The sequence below is a fragment of the Canis lupus genome, chromosome 3 (genome assembly GCF_048164855.1).
Source record: "Canis lupus baileyi chromosome 3, mCanLup2.hap1, whole genome shotgun sequence".
Taxonomy (NCBI): domain Eukaryota; kingdom Metazoa; phylum Chordata; class Mammalia; order Carnivora; family Canidae; genus Canis; species Canis lupus.
The window spans coordinates 4,635,276-4,647,662 of NC_132840.1; positions in this window are offsets into that span (position 1 = coordinate 4,635,276).

Here is a 12,387-nt window from a genome sequence, read left to right on the forward strand (position 1 = left end):
AATAAATATTCTTTAAAATATTAACTCTATGCTTCCCAAGGATATCTCCAGTGACCAAGTCCCAAGTATCCTCAAGTTTCTGCTGTCATCATATCATTATCTGATATATTTCAGTGTTTCAAGGTCATATTCAACTTCACATCCACATCACATTTCAGTTTAGGCAGCATCCATGGTTTGAGACTGACATTTAAAAACAACATGTTGCACAATATATATTATAGACACTGAGTTTGGTCCATTTTATGTCGTCCAAGTGTAGATACACTACATGAAAATATAGTGTTTATATTTGTTTTTCTTCAACATGACAAAAACAAGCAGCAATGGCCTAGGGTTTTGTTGTAGACATGTTCTTTCTCCAACAGAAATTTGCAAAGTCAAACCATCATATTGGTGCGCATCAAAAAAAGAAAAAAAAAAAGATCAGACTTAACTCTGGCGATACAAATTTAATTTAAGCAACTTCCCTCTACCTAGCTCACTAGAGCTTCCTCACTAGAGTCACCAGGGCACTAAAGATGCTGGTACAAATGTGTCTTAACATAACTAGCACTGGTGAATTTTAAGTCTCATGTTTGTTGCAGCTTAATTTATATCTTTAATTTTTTGATGTTTAAATGAATCACCTATGTCTCCCATTCTAAAGTTAAACCAAAACTCCTTTCTAGCAGGAATTTCCTCAAAATGTATATGCTAGTGGTTGAGTCAGCATTTTAATCTAAATCTGATTGCTTGCAATGTCTTTTTTTTTCCCCACAAGAGCAGATGGCCAACCTAGTCTTGGTCTATCTGAGGTTCTTGCATTAGTGTCCAGTAGGATCCGTTGGCAGCAATCACCAAGGTAAGAATCTTTGTCGGATTCCAAGAGAACACAGTGCAGATGCTAGCAGAGGTAAACCTTCCTCTAGAAGGAAATACTGCTCCAGGAAGTGAAAATAAAGAGAGGCCCACATGTTATTCTGGTTGACTCTTTAACATCCTAAATTCTATGCAACATGTTTAGTTGAGGCCAATTGGGGCAATCCTATTCCTTTTGCCAGTGATTAACTTATGAATAGGCACTTGACCCGATTGTGGCATATAAATTTTGAGGAAATTTCTGCTAGAAAGGAGTGGAAGGGAGAGTGGAATTCATATGTTTTTTTCAGGCTGAAGAAAGAAAAAACAGTGAATAATGATCCTTCTTTGTACTCTTAACTGTTTTGTTGGGTATGGACACCTGGAACTGCCACAGTCTCTTTGTTAATAGACTGAGGACAAAGTTAGCATATAGGATTTGAATGTGGAGGGACAACACAGACTTGGGTTATTAATGATCTTCCCTATTAACCTTCCTCTGGACTTGCCATTATGGAAGATAATGAGCATCTCCATTGTTTAATTCTATTTTAAGTTAAGCTATCTGTTGTTTGCAACTAAAGCATTCTATCTGACTTCAAATGGATCTACAGGGACCTAAGACCCTCAGCTCAGTCCATCTATCAATATGTTACCCTTATTAAGTATATATAATTGTTACCACCCTTCCAAACCTGTAATCTAAAAAGATAACATATAACTCACCTCTATTGGTTTTAGGGCAAATATCATTATTCTATTTAAATAACAGGAACTATGAAACTTAAAATAAGTAATTAACAACAAAAAGTAGTTTATGTGTTGCTGTCAGAATTTGAACAAAGATGTTACAGCACCAGGATCCATGCTCTTCATGGTGAATATAGGTTCACCTTTGGATGCTACTTTATAGCAGGCTTGAGATTTTTGTGGTCATTATGCTACTTGATCTTTGACATAATCCTATCATTTGAAAATACAGTTTTATGTGTTCACTCTTGAATTCACTGTAGTCCAAGAGGGCAAGCAAGCTTTACAAGGTCGTGCAGCAAAATAAGAGACATAGGCAAGATCCACCCTTGTGGATAAAAAAGAACCACCTTTATTTTAGTCTCTCTTACAGTAAAGTTAGGGCCCTGTGGCTAGTTCTGGGTAATGGAGTGGGGGTCAGAATTGGCTTGTGTTATTGTTAGTCCAAGGTAGTTAGGAAAGGGTGTAAGTCTTTTATGGTCCCCTATTTCTTTTCCCTATTTGCATGGAAGTGAATGGCACCAAGGTGTCACTGGAGGAAAGCAGCCAAGGTCCAACCTGGATCTCTAAGTTGATGAGAAGCTCTCAAAACTGGAACCTGCATAGGATTTCACATGGGTTGGGATGTGAATCTCATGGATTAAGCCACAAAAAAATTGGGGAATGTGCGTTACTGCGACCCACATATCCTCACCTAGCTAACTCAGCTGTTATATAGTTGTCAATGGCTAGTTGGCTTACTTAGTACATAAGAAGAGTTTTGGTTTAACTTCGAGTAGCTGGTAGACCATTCCTGCATATAACACCTTTCTAGGTTTTCAGCTTCAGCTTTAAAGTCCTTGGATACAAAGTGCTGCTGCTTTTTAAAGCTCCCTTTTCCCTTTGTTTTACATGGGTGAATAGTTGCTTTATTTATTATGCAGTTGATGGTGGTTATGGAGAATTTTTCTTCACTATGCTTGAGATTTATAGAGCTGGGCTGCCCTTTTATTAGGCAATATATTCAGTTTGGCGTTCTTAGGTGCCTAGAGAATTTGGCATAGATATAGTTTTATCATAAAAAAATCCTCATAATGATTATTATTAGCATCCCCTGTTGTTTATCAAGCCTTGGTACCAAAAAAATGCACATATAGCTCTGAGAGGCTAAGTCTTTTGGTCTTTGAGTAGAACAAAGAATGGCATAAATATTTCTGAGGCTTGTTGAATATAGTGGCCAAGAAATACATGATGTACTAAAATTACAAATAGGGCATCACTGCTGGCATCCTTGAAACGGAGGTTTCCCCACTGTGCAATGGATTTAACACACCTGAACTCCCCCCTTTGTACCTCCAGTCACAGCTACCACTTATTTGAAAGTTGAAACCATCAAATCATTACTGACTGCTCCTGGGAAAAAGAGAAAAGCTCGATCTCTCACCTCTAACATTGTAAAGCCTGAGAAAACGTTGGCAATTACCTAATTGAAACCCCTTAAATTATCAGTGAGAAGAGAGAGAATGAAAAATTATTTTTAAAAATGTAACAAAGCAATTTAGGGCCCAGCCAAATGTGTTTCTATGTGTATCATATGGCTTCTTCCAGGCTCAGAAGGAGGGACTGAGCCACCCTGTGTCCTTGAACATGTTTCCATCAGCAATAGTCCTCCTGATCTGGGGCGCCTGGGGGGCTCAGCGGTTGAGCATCTCCCTTCAGCCCAGGGTATGATGCCGGGGTCCTGGGATCCAGTCCCGCATCGAGTTCCCCACAGGGAGCCTGCTTCTCCCTCTACCTGTGTCTGTGTGTGTCTCTCAGAATAAATAAATAAAATCATTAAAAAAAATAGTTAATCTTGATCTGCATCTAGGACTTAACAAAAGAAATGCATATAAACCTTTAGGCTAGACATAATCTCAAGGCATTAACCACGGCTACCACTATGTGTTGAACACCTACTAAGTGCCAGAAACTGTCTGTAATTCTCACAACAGTCCCATTAGAAGATATGATCATCTCAAGATGCTTCAGAAAAGTTAAGTGAGTTATCACCACAGGTTGATAAAGTAAGTGATAGTAAGTAGTAAAGACAGGATTTCACGTCAGCCCTTCCTATCTAATGCCCCTCTCTAACAGTGTTCTGAGGAACACAGTATGATTATCTCCATTTTATATAAAGACAAATATAGCAAAGGGATGTTAAACAAATTATTTAAAATACCACATTGGATTGATGTTGGAATTGGAACCAACTATACCAAAAGCCTTAACGATCAGAGATTATTTTTTTTTCTAGCTCAACCTTTGTTTTCTGTGTTGAAGTAAATGTCATATGAAGCTAAAAATGGAACAAGTATAGTCCAAAAAAACATTTTATTGTCTTTCCAAACCTTTGTTTTCCACAGAAAGTGAAGTATCTGCATAGCATATACATCATGCCTTAAAATGTATCTGAGGACACTATTTCATTTTTTTTAGAAAGAAAGAGAAAAGATGCTTTGGCATATAATGGCACTGAGCTGACACTCTGTCATCATCTGTAGAAAGAGAGATTATTATTAGCCACAAGAGCCAAGCAAGATCCAGATACAGGGTCAGATTTGAGAAGATACCCTTTCCCTTATGCCTAATGATAAACTTCATAGGTGTCTACAAGCCTCATCTGCTCATAGGAAAATTTTCCATTTGAAATTTATGTCAGAGCTTACTTACTTCTGGAATGAGGATAGGTTCCCAGAAGTCACAGAATTTAGATAATTAAGGCTCTTAGAAAATCAGCAAGCCAGCTGCCTCCTTTTGCAGATAGGAGAGCTGTGGCTCAGAGAGGGCAGTGGCTTGTCAAAGGCCACGCAACGAGGTTTGTAACAAAGTCCAAACCAAAAGGCAGGTTATTATGAATCTCATATCATAGTTAGCCAAATGCCTGAAAACTTGAAGGTATAACCTAGAATCAAAGTCATGATGACCTGGAGGCAAAAAAAAAAAAAAAAAAAAGCTAGACAGCAGAAAAAAACTGTGATGGTGACTCTAAGCTAATGAGCAGACAAGAGAAAGAAAAGTAGGTAAAGAAGAAGCTGTTCCATATTCATGAAGCCGGCATTTATTAGTTCCCTGCTCCATGTAAACCGTAGTGCTAAGGGCAGAGGGTGAAAACAGTTACACTGACCCTTTCTCTAAGGGACTCACATTCTATTATGAGAGCGTAACCTTAGTCACAAAGATCGGAAGAGACACCTTTTGGAAGAGAAGCGCAGATATATGGTATTGAGAGTCCTCTCAGTAGATCTCAAAGGTGATCAATTATCTTCAGCTTACCTATCTTGAAGGAAATTTACTTACAATTTTGGAGTTCTCACATTGTTAGAGCTCATACAACGTCTCCAGCTTAGGAAGCCTTAAGAATACCTACAGGACAGCTAGTTAAAATTAAAAAGAAAGCTGCTATACTTTCTCTCCTCTATCTCCCTCCATCCACGCAGCTACCCAGCCTGCTCTGGAATGATCTCTTCTTTCATACCAGCCTCCATGCTCACCAATGATTTCTTATTTTCTTATCATCCGATGACCATTGAGGATGCTACCAATGTGCCTTGTATCAATCATAGCCTACGTAATAGACAGGTGGTGTAGATAACTCCATTGTGAGACGGGGAGATGCAGTGTAGAGACACTAAGAGGCTTTGCCAAAAGTCACCGCTTTTCTGGATTTCCATCCTGAAACCAAAACTCTAGTCATAAAAGGTGGGGTGGGGGGAGATCAACTGTGCTGTAATAAAAATGCATATCCATAAAAGACATCACTGAATCTATATATAGATCTCTCTAAATTATAAACATGATTACTTCTAAACTGAATATCTATTATCTGTATGTCTTTTCAGCCAGGTGAAATGGAGAGAGAGAATTTGCATCTTAAGCCATGTATTTTTTTCTTCCCCATATGGGATACTGGTGATATAAGGACACTGAACTCACAAAGCTCTGCCTTATTAGGCAAGACAATTTCCCTTCCTTGAGCTTCAGGAAAAGCAAAAGCTGATTAAACTGAAGAGGCATGTCATGAATAAAATTAAATATGCAGATGACAGCTTCAGAACTTCCTGGCTGCAAATTTCCAGGTTCTATATATCACTGGTTCACGGACTAGCTGCTTCATCTCTCTGTAACTTAGTTTTATCATCTGTAAAATGGAAAAATGGAAAAAACAAAAGAGAAAATGATAAACATTTTACACAATTATGCAAACGTCAAAGATCATGTTTTTAAAATGTTCAATACGGTGCCTAACATTGGAAAGTCGAAAATTGAGCACTGCAGATCTTTTGTTTTACACAAATGGACATTTCCTTTTATAATAAGAATGTTATTAGCTTCCCTTTGTCCATGGATTTAAGATAGGATGAGCATCTAAGAGTTTTGGTATTTTTTTTAGAAGTAAAGGCCTTGACCATTACCTGTGAGAGAAGAAAACAAGGAATTTAAGGTGATTCAGGAATAATAACCAGTTCCACACATGCTGGCTATGCAACTAAACATATGTGGGTGAACTGGAAACAGAAAAATAAAAGGCAACAGTGGTTTGAATTTTGTCTCTCTGATCCTGATTAACTTGGATACCTGGTACTAACTTTTACTTATATAACGATTCTCCTTTTAAATGCTACTTCTTCAGAGAAGCCTTCCTAACCACCTTGAAAAGATTAGTCCTCTTGTTATATGGAATTCTAAGATCCCATAGTTCTCCTTCGTATCATTGGTTTTCTAAGAGCTGCCACTTCCTTCTCAGATCATCTGTCATCTTAGTTATAAGATCATTTCTAACGGTCTCTTTATTTTCTGTCTCCACCACTAAAATAAGTCCAGGGGGACCAATTGCATGTTGTTCTTGTTTACCAACTGCCCTCGCTTTGCCCGTGATGGTACCTGGCACATGTGGCAGATAAAATAGTAGAATAAATATGAGCATGTGAATGAAGGGAATGAAAGGAAGGAGGGAAGAGGCAGAAATGTAGGAGAACGGGGCACCTGGGTCCTCATTCGGTTAAGCATCTGACTCTCAGTTTTCAGCTTAGGTCATGACATCAGGCTCATGAGATGGAGCCCCATGTCAGGCTCCATGCTCAGCAGAGAGTCTGCTTGAGATTCTCTCTCTCCCTCTGCCCCTCCCCCTGCTTGCTCTCTCTCTCAAATAAATAAATAAGTCGTTTTAAAAAAGAATGTGGGAGAAAGAAAGGATCCTGGAATTTGAGGCAAATGTTCTAAAGCCAACTTGAACTTTTCTCTTTATTGCACTTGACTCCTTCTTTCCTCCCCTTTCCCTCCATATTTTTCACTTTATTTAAAAATACAATTCAAAAAAGGAACACAATTCAGATTATTATGTGGTTGGATGCTGGACTCCCATTTCAAAAATTCTAGGGGAAGGTTTTCTCACTGTGGGCTTGATGCTTTTTCTAACAACAGTAAGCACAGGCAGTAGAGTTGCTGACCTTGGCTACTGTAGGCACCAGCTCACCCAGCAGAGTCTACATAAGGCACGGCTGGGGGTCCAAGGTGACTAGCTTGCCAACACCTGATGTCAGTCCCCTTGACAAGGTTAAGGTGTCTACAGCACTGCCTCACGTATGTGAACATCAACCCTTAACTGACAACACTCTTTACCCATGTATCTGCTTCGGCCACAGGTGGTCTTGACCCTCCCCTAGGTTTAGTTGACCTTAGTAGACCCTCCCCTAATTTTTGGTTTCTGCACTAAGCACATCTTCCCATACAATTGAAAATAAAATTACTTCTAGGAAGGAGTCCTGCTCAAGTGACATCCTTTTATAGCCAACATTTTCTCATGGTCATGTTACTGGCATCCTGGCTCAGCCATCATCCCTGATTATCAGGGGTCCTGCTTCTTCTAGACACTTATATTAGTACCCAGGACACTGATGCAAGGAATCTTAGAGGCGAAATCATTATCTTTCTTCCCCATTTCCTAATAATCATTGGACTGAGACCTGGAGAAAACAAGTGACTCCACTAAGGTTTCACTTGATGACACATTGTGGCAGAGCTACAGCAGGGATACTTGACCTGGATCTTAAGAACCACTGTAGGAAGAGACCTTTCTTTCTTTCTCTCTTGCCTGCTTGGTTGTTTTCATGCATTATAGGTACTAGGGCAAGCCCAAGTAGCTGGGCTCTTTCCATGACCAACAATATCTAGGCCTTCATTCTATATCCTCAGACCCTTCCCACTGCCACTAAGTCTACAAGAAAGGGAAGAGGCTGCTCCTCTGTGCTTCCTCTTTACACCACCACGTTTAAGCTCAGGCTCAGGCGAATATCCCCCAACACACACACACATGCACACACACATCTTGATTTAGACTAAGACCTGAGCTCTACTGAATAACCCCCTAAATGCAGGCACACACAGGATGGAGACTGTTTAAATCTTATTATGGTTCATTTTAATGTAAATTTAGTGATCACTAAAGGGTGCCCCCAAAGGCAATGACTCTGCTCCCTTGATGCAAACCACTCCCCGCCAAACATCTTGGAAAAATAAACAGAAACAAGATCCACATTTTTCATGTCTGTTAACTTTGCAACATGTGGTAACCAAGTAGGTTACTGTAATAGGAAACTGCTATAATTAAGCCCTTTTCTCCCCATGCCATGGCGGAGCTGAGAGTCTGCCGGGAGCGATAAGAAAGTTCTGTTCTACTGAATGTTTTGACGTTGTCTTTTGAAATTTACAGCTGTAGAATATAAAACCTTTTTTATTTGGGTTGTGGGAGACTGAAACCCATATAAACAATTATATATGAATTGGAAATGCAATATTAAATGTTGAACAAAGGGTATATTTTCCTCTAATTCCAATGAAGCCGTATATTTCTAATGGACTCCTATGATTCAAACATATTTAAATTTAAAAAAAAATAAAAAAGCTTTCAATCTTCCAGTCAGTTATAAGACCCTGGTGTACAGAGAAACTTTATAACAGCATGGGAGTTTATAATCCCCCAGCAGGAGGATTAGAAATTTGCAATGAGAGAAGTCCTTAATCTTGCACTTACATAACTGCACAGTTTTTAGATTTAAATTGTACAAATCAAAAAAAATGAAGATCATTTTGTTCTTTTCTAAAGGGTACTCATAGATAAATGATGACTGGTTAGAGCCTATTGAACATTTGAAACATTTGTAGAATGTAATTTATTCATACCAAATACATCAGAAAAGTAACTCTAGTGTTAAAATACAGCATGAAGAAATTAAAAGGCAGAAGCGAGCAGTTGGGTTTAAATGGATGCTCTGAGGTTTGTAGAAAATGTCAAAAGAGTTCAAATGTTCATAATGTGAAAGTAAATATTTGGGCATAGTGTAGGAAGGTTTTATCCCAGTGTAAGATAATACAGTTCTTGGGATATGTTATAAAGAGAAGACTGTTTAGTCTAGCTCGTTTAATTTCCATATGTTTTATTAATAAACAACTGTGCCCCAAAGGTAATGTCTTTGCTCCTACTCTTCGTCGTTCAATTCTATCGATTTTTCCCATAAAGTTCAGCCCCAAGTGAATCAAACCAATCGTGATTTTCTTTTTCCTTGCTAATTTTTTTTTTCATTTGTCAGAAAGTTCACTGGATCAGTGAGACAAAACTCTGTGGGGACCTGAGGTGGGAGGGATTCTGGGAGCATCGGGTCTAAAATACCTAGATGCTGTAGTCATCTGTTCATAACTCCTCTCCATTGTATAAAGGAAGATATAGACACAGAGAAAGCAAAAGACAGGCAAAGTGTTACTGTACACAAGGCTGGTGTTGGCCTTCCTTAAACTTAGCAGGCTGAGCTGAGTTATATGGAGAACTCTTTTGCTGTGGTTTAAAATTTAAATGATACCTTTCTTTAAACCCAGACTTGCTTCTTGGAACTTACTACTCTAGCAAGTCTAAAATAACAGTATTGAACTACAACAAGAACCAACACGATTATGCAAAACAAAACAAAAGCATAAAATCAAAGAATAGAATGAAAGAGAGATGTTAAATTCTTAAGGGAATAATGAAGATGCCCATAACTCTATGAACATATTTACCTAATGTCCCCATTGCCACCTAATAAATGTCCAGGAATATAAACAAGAAGGTCAGTATACTTCATCCTTTAAATTGAAGCAAAAAAAAAAAAAAAAAAAGATAAGCAGAATTATATCCATGCTTTGAGGGCAGATTTTTCTTAACCAGGACACCAAAAGCTCTAACCATATAGACGACAAAAGATAAAATGTACCACAACAAAATTTATAAATGCACATTCATAAAAAAAAAACTTTACCTAGTGTTACACAATTATTAAAGAAGACAACTTAAGAGTATGTAAATGAACTTTATTGAACACTTCATGAAGCTGTAGAGCTTCATGTAGAACTACATGTAGAGCATGTAGTTCTTCCTTTTGGAGAACTACAAAATGGATCAGAAGGCAAGAATATTTTAAGGGATAAAGAATAAGGTCTCGAGAGAGGGGAGCCTTAGTGGGCTCAGCAAGTTGAGTGTCTGACTCTTGATTTTGGCTCAGGACGTGATCTCAGGGTCCTAGGGTCAGGCTCTGTGCTCAGCAGAGGCTCTGCTTGAGGATTCTCTCTCCCTCTGCCCCTACCCCTGCTCTCTCTTTCTCAATCTCTCTGTCTCTCTCTCAAACAAATAAATCTTTTAAAAAAAGAATAAAGAAGAGACAAAAAATATTTCATTTTCTGGGGTCATATCGTCACTTTTGTTGGGGGTGAGAGATCCCAGATTTGGATTAAATCTGCTGATTTGAAAAACAAACAAACAAAAAAAAAACAAAAATAAATAAATAAATCTGCTGATTTGAATATACTGTGTTTTTAGTCAAGTGAAGTATTTACAGGAACTCTAAAATTATCTAAGTTTCAGTTCACTGGCATGGCATCCCCGACACAAGAGGCCCCGTCTTGTTCATAGAAATTTATTTTAACAATATCTGTTTGGATGAGAGGGGGTGAGAAGAAGCATTTGTAGTAATAAGCATTAATATTTGAGGAATCTGAATAAGAGTTAATCAGTAAGATTCTTCAGTGCTTTGGAAAGTATATATCACAAAGAACTCTTATTTATAATATATAAAGGACTCATCTGAAGGGCTCCAGCAAATCAGAAAGAAAAAAGCAAAGAATAATTCTCAAATGGCAAAACATATGAATAGATAGATTCACTAGTAATCAGATAAAGACAAAGTCAAATAGCAGTGTGGTGCCACAACACACCCAAAACAGTCAGAGAGAGAGAGGGAGAGAGGAAGGCAAAGAGGAAAGGGAGGAGGTCTCGACATCCTTGTACCGACAAGGATCCAGAGGAATCAGAAATCTTACACATTTCTGGTAGAAATGTAATGTGGCATAACCACTTTAAAAAACTGCTTGGCCGTATTTTCTCAAATTGAATTATCCAGCAATTGTACCCCAAGCTCAGAAGTGTGTGCTCATAAGAACGTTCACGTGTTCAACTCAAAGACATACGAAAATGTACATTTACAAAAATGTTCACAGCAACACTATTTTTAGTAGTAAGAAGCAGAAAGCAATGTAAATGTTCACGGGCAATACAGTAGATAAATTAGGGTGTATTTACATAATGGATTATAGTATGACAATGAGGATAAAGGAACTCCAGATACGCCACACAAAATGAATGAATCTTATGAAGATTAAGGAAAAGCGGTTCAACATCAAAGACTAGATACAGTATGATCCCATTTAAATGAAGTTTAAAAATAAGGAAAGTTAATCTATGATGTTAGGAGTCCCTACGGGGGTTAATCTTGACCAGAAGCAGGGGGAGTATTGATTGAAATGGGGTAAAAGAGAGATTTTGAGGGGAGGGCCATGCTGGCCTTAAAGATAATGACTCAGGCTCATTTCGTAAAAATTTATTAACCTTATAATTTATGTGATTTTCTGAATATCTTGTCTTTTACTTCATTGACATTTACCTCAAAAATAGAGTTAAAAATCTTTATTTTTTTTAAAGATTTTATTTATTTATTCATGAGAGACACACAGAGAGAGACAGAGACACAGGCAGAGGGAGAAGCAGGCTCCATGCAGGGAGCCCAATGTGGGACTCGATCCCAGGACCCTGGGATCATAACCTGATCCGAAGGCAGATGCTCAACCGCTGAGCCACCCAGGCATCCCTAGTTAAAAATTTTTAAAGAGGACTTTTACCTAAAAGAATATTTCCTGAATTTAGATATTGCATGGATCATTTTACAAAAGGAAAAATGTTTCTATTTAAATAAAGTTCTAAGGACTCAATTTGTTCAGAGAAAATGATGTGAATAATATTTAATTTAAGAAAATAAAACCTTAGCATAATAAACCTGTTTTCAATTGCTATAATCACGGCAAATGAGAATTTTATTATCGGAAGTTATAAAACATATATTTTAGTTGTGTGTGTGTGTGTGTGTGTGTGTGTGTAGCACCCCAGCTGCCTTTTTCTCTGAACTCAAAAGATTTAGGGCCATGGCCACTCACTTTCTACCCTAAGCCGAGGGGCGCCCTGGTGGGATAGTATATATTCCAACGGGAACTGCTTTCTAGTCTCTGTGGGCTACTAACCCTACCTACCCTCAATGCAGACACTCATCTAGAGCCCAGAATACTTTGGAACCAGACTTAGACCTGTCTGCCTAGGAGCCATCACCCCTGAGCCAAGAGTCAGTCAGCCACAGGAGAACAGCTGCAGAACACTGGACAGCTACCTGCCATGGCTGCCTCTTAGCCAGATCCATCCAGCTC